The sequence below is a fragment of the Bufo bufo genome, chromosome 6, assembly GCF_905171765.1.
Source record: "Bufo bufo chromosome 6, aBufBuf1.1, whole genome shotgun sequence".
Classification (NCBI taxonomy): Eukaryota; Metazoa; Chordata; class Amphibia; order Anura; family Bufonidae; genus Bufo; species Bufo bufo.
Window position 1 is genome coordinate 144514371 of NC_053394.1, and position 5407 is coordinate 144519777.

Here is a 5407-nt window from a genome sequence, read left to right on the forward strand (position 1 = left end):
GACTATGAAGGCATAAAAACTATGAATTAACACATGTGGAATTATATACATAACAAACAAGTGGGAAACAACTGAAAATATGTCATATTCTAGGTTTTTCTAAGTAGCCACCTTTTGTTTTGATTACTGCTTTGCACACTCTTGGCATTCTCTTGATGAGCTTCAAGAGGTAGTCCCCTGAAATGTTCTTCCAACAGTCTTGAAGGAGTTCCCAGAGATGCTTAGCACTTGTTGGCCCTTTTGCCTTCACTCTGCGGTCCAGCTCACCCCAAACCATCTCGATTGGGTTCAGGTCAGGTGACTGTGGAGGCCAGGTCATCTGGCGCAGCACCCCATCACTCTCCTTCATGGTCAAATTGCCCTTACTTTCAAAGTTTTCCCAATTTTTCGGCTGACTGACTGACCTTCATTTTTAACCCCTTAGGGACCGGGCTCATTTTCACATAAGGACCAGGCCATTTTTTGGAAATCTGACCAGTGTCACTTTAAGTGCTAATAACTTTAAAACGCTTTGACTTATCCAGGCCATTCTGAGATTGTTTTTTCGTCACATATTGTACTTCATGACACTGGTAAAATGAAGTCAAAAAATTATTATTTTTTGCACAAAAAAATACCTAATTTACCAAAAATTGGGAAAAATTTGCAAATTTCAAAGTTTCAGTTTCTCTACTTCTGTAATACATAGCAATACCCCAAAAAATTGTGATGAATTTACATTCCCCATATGTCTACTTCATGTTTGAATTATTTTGGGAATGATATTTTATTTTTTGGAGATGTTATAAGGCTTAGAAGTTTAGAAGCAAATCTTGAAATTTTTCAGAAATTTACAAAAACTCAATTTTTAGGGACCAGTTCAGGTCTGAAGTCACTTTCCAAGGCTTACATAATAGAAACCACCCAAAAATGACCCCATCTAAGAAACTACACCCCTCAAGGTATTAAAAACTGATTTTGCATACATTGTTAACCCTTTAGGTGTTGCACAAGAGTTATTGGCAAATGGGGAGGAAATTTGAGAATTTCATTTTTTTGTCAAATTTTTCATTTTAACCCATTTTTTCCACTAACAAAGCAAGGGTTAACAGCCAAACAAGACTGTATCTTTATTGCCCTGACTCTGCCGTTTACAGAAACACCCAATATGTGGCCGTAAACTACTGTACGGCCACACAGCGGGGCATAGAGTGAAAGGTGCGCCGTTTGGTTTTTGGAAGGCTGATTTTTATGGACTGGTTTATTTACACCATGTCCCATTTGAAGCCCCCTGATGCACCCCTAGAGTAGAAACTCCCTAAAAGTGACCCCATCTAAGAAACTACACCCCTCAAGGTATTCAAAACTGATTTTACATACGTCGTTAACCCTTTAGGTGTTGCACAACAGTTGTTGGCAAATGGGGATGAAATTTGAGAATTTCATTTTTTTGCCTAATTTTCCATTTTAACCCATTTTTTCCACTAACAAAGCAAGGGTTAACAGCCAAACAAGACTGTAAATTTATTGCCCTGACTCTGCCATTTACAGAAACACCCCATATGTGGCCGTAAACTACTGTACGGCCACACAGCGGGGCGTAGAGTGAAAGGTGCGCCGTTTGGTTTTTGGAGGGCTAATTTTGCTGGACTGTTTTTTTGACACCATGTCCCGTTTGAAGCCCCCCTGATGCACCCCTAGAGTAGAAACTCCATAAAAGTGACCCCATTTAAGAAACTACAACCCTCAAGGTATTCAAAACTGATTTTTACAAACTTTGTTAACCCTTTAGGTGTTGCACAAGATTTAATGGAAAATAGAGACACAATTTAAAAATTTCACATTTTTGGCAGATTTTCCATTTTAATATTTTTTTTCCAGTTACAAAGCAAGGGTTAACAGCCAAACAAAACTCATTATTCATGTTTTAGTGTTTCCATAGTCTAAGAGCCATAGTTTTTTCAGTTTTTGGGCGATTATCTTGAGTAGGGTCTCATTTTTTGCGGGATGAGATGACGGTTTGATTGGTACTATTTTGGCATACATGCTTTTTTGATCACTTTTATTACCTTTTTTGGGAAGTAAGGTGGGCAAAATTTCAATTTTCTCATAGTTTTAATTTTTTTATTTTTATGGTGTTCACCATGCGGGGAAAGTAACATGACCGTTTTATAGATCAGGTCGTTACGGACGCGGCGATACCTAATATGTGTAGTGTATTTTATTTTTTTTATTTTTATTCAGTGATAAATGTTTTGTTTTTTTTATCTTAACTTTTTTCACTTTTATTTAATTTTTTTTGACCCAGACCCACTTGGTTCTTGAAGATCCAGTGGGTCTGATGTCTGTATAATACAGTACAGAACCCTATATAGGGCTCTGTACTGTATTTTACTTACACTGAACAGATCTATGCTTTTAGCATAGATCTGTTCAGCACCATGGACAGCAGGACGCCTGAGACGGCGTCCTGTTGCCATGGGAACCTTCCCCGACTGCCACAACTTCGCAGACGGGGAAGGGTAAGCACAGGGCTGAGGGGGGCTGTCTGGGGGCTCTCTCCCTCTCCATCGGGGGGCTGCAAAGGCACAGCAGCCCCCCGATGGGAGAGGGAGGGAGCTCCCTCTTACTGTTAAACGGAAAGGGTTACTGTATGGAAATGGTTAAACGGCTGACATTGCATCACCGATGTCAGCCGTTTATACCAGGGTCCCAGCAATGTGCTGACACCCTGGTATAACCCACTAGAAGCCAACGAATTTTCAAGGGGAGGCGAGGGGGATCGCGATCCCACCTGCCGCACCGCCCGCCTCCCGCAACGCCCCCACCGCCTGCGACACCCCCCCTGCACCACCCGCCGGCATCAAATCGTGCAGGGGGGGGTGAAAATTATTGATTTTAGGCACTCTAAAGTTTCTGATCCCCGCAGTCAGGGTGTAACGGTCGCGTACACACACACACAGGGGGGAGGGAAGTGACCACTGCGCTCCACCCTTACCCCTGGCCCTGCCTACTTGCCTCGCGAGTCCTAAGGACAGGGGACAACTGGACGGCAATCCCTAACTTGGAGTAAGTGCAGGGATGACAGACAGACAAACAACAGGACGTGAACGGACCGAGTCAATACCAGGAAAGCTGCAAAGTACAAATGGAGCAAGCAGAGAATTGTCAGGAGAAGCCGGGGTAATAAATACCAGGAGAGCAGAGAAGTACAAGAGGAGTCCTAAGAGAGTAGTCAGGTGGGAGCCGAGGTCACAATACCAGGACGGATGTGCAGTACAGGAGGATCAGGCAAAAGGATGGTCAAGGAACAGGATCAGGTAAGTATTCAGCAGTCCAACAAATACCAGGAACCTAGAAATTAACAGGCAACCTGTAGCCAGCAGGCTGCCTGTATTTATAGTGGGGAGTGAGGGTCATGTGACGTGGCCAGCGTCACATGACCGACAGACCAACCAGTCGAGCACCGAGTGATCAGCTCGGCGCTCAAGGCAGACTTAGGAGCAAGGAGCCACCCAGCTAGTAAAGCCGCCCTGGGAATGAGGTCAAACACAGAACCTCATTCCAAAAGCTAAGCAACAGTTCTGCGGGCAATGGGGGACCGAGTGCACCTTCGGAACCCTGTGACACAGGGACCGCGGGGATCAGAAACTGCAAAAAGCGCAGCAAACCGCAGGTCTGAATTGACCTGCGGTTTGCTGCGATCGCCGACACGGGGGGGGTCACATGACAGGATTTCATAGTCATGAAAATAAAGAAAACTCTTTGAATGAGAAGGTGTGTCCAAACTTTTGGTCTGTACTGTATGTATGATGCACATTGGGAGTATGAGAGCGGTATATTTGGGTGATTTCGGGTGGAAAGTAGTACTTCATGTTAAGTTCCTGCTTGTGTCAAGTTACTAGTTTAGGGGTAGTGTCATCGCCTCCTGATCAGTGGGCCTGGAGCTCACATCACCTTATCTACCTGGGAAGAGGTATTAAAAAAAAGAAAAAAGAAAAAAAAAACACTATTTGGGCTTCCAAGAATGATATGATGTTCTTAGTTCATATTTCCGGGGGGAGGCGCGGTAGTGTAATCCCTCTACATTTGCTCTATTCCTTGGGGTTTGTTGGACACATTTGGGTTTTCTTATTATGTTTGTACGGGTCAACCACTGAATGGTCCTCCTGGTAGGTCTTCACAGATCAGCATGGTGATCCTCCAAGCATCTTTCTACATGACTCGTTTCGCTGTATGGTTTGGTCTGGATGTCCGAACGGTCTAAGTCACTGAGTTCAGGTCGTTTCTGGCAGCATGGGTTCGGATCCCACTCTGGGCAGCTGTGATAGAGATGCATCAGTTTCTTTGGGTTGGTTGACAGAAGGGAAGCTTAGCACCCCCCTTGACAAGGATGGACTAGGCTGCACAGCCCTCACAACACATGTATGCCACCTACCTTGTGGTATCTCTACCAAAATTTCATAGACGATTCGGGTATAGTTTGGGGTGTATTAAATTTTTCGGCCCTGCCGTCCCCTTCAGCCTTTTGTTCTGGCTGATTAATGATTTCTCTAGGCTGTTTGTCTTTCCATTGTATATGCATGGCGTAGTCTGCAGCTGTAGGTCTGTGATTTAGCAGCTTGCTTTCCTGCAGTGTTTTTGGGTTGGGAATCCCTCACCCAATATGAATACATAAATGAATAACTGTAAATAATGAATAAGAAAAAAGAAAAAAAAAAAGAAAATAATAATAATTATTTCAGTTGTTATTTCAGTTGGGGTAAGGAATATTAGTACTCTTGAGTTGGGGGTCCGTCATTCATGATAATTCTGTAAAATATTGGGCGGGTACCTCCCCTCCGCCTGGGTTGGTCTGGTAGGTAAGATTCGTTGATATTCGTTTTAACTTCACATATGGTGGGCTCTAATTTGACATTAGGATGGTTTCCTCTTTGATTTTGTGGTGTTCCTTTATGTATATAACAAAAAAAAAAAAGAAATCTATAGTACAGCTGTCATAGCTGTGTGAGTAAGTGCTTTGCCTCTGATACAGAAGGTCATGGGTTCGGATCCCATCATAAACTTTTGGTCCATATATCTATATATTAATAATAATGGTATATGTATGTAACAGTGTTTTATGAACGATATCTATTTTAGACCTAATTTATGATCCTCTTTGTGGGTTGAGTTTTGGGCTAATTGTTTTTTCTTTTAGGTCCTGGGCTTTCAATGTGTTGATGGTGACCTTTCATATATCTCTAGTGCAGCGAGGCTCGCATGCTCGGGGGGCACTCCTTGTTTTCGAGAGGTGAAGTCTTTGGACAGGGATCCAGGAATTCAGGTGGTCACAACTTCTTCCGGAAGTGGTTGATATAGCTTTGCACCCGGGGTGCAATTATGCTGCTGCCCCTTGGTTATCCTGAAGCTCAGGACCTTATGTGTC

The 5407-nt window shown here is 43.4% G+C and overlaps 1 pseudogene; it reads left to right on the plus strand.

Annotated features, from left to right (window-relative positions):
* The first annotated feature begins 4328 nt into the window (after window positions 1-4328).
* LOC121006188 lies at window positions 4329-4444 on the plus strand (annotated as a pseudogene).
* The last annotated feature ends 963 nt before the right edge of the window (window positions 4445-5407 follow it).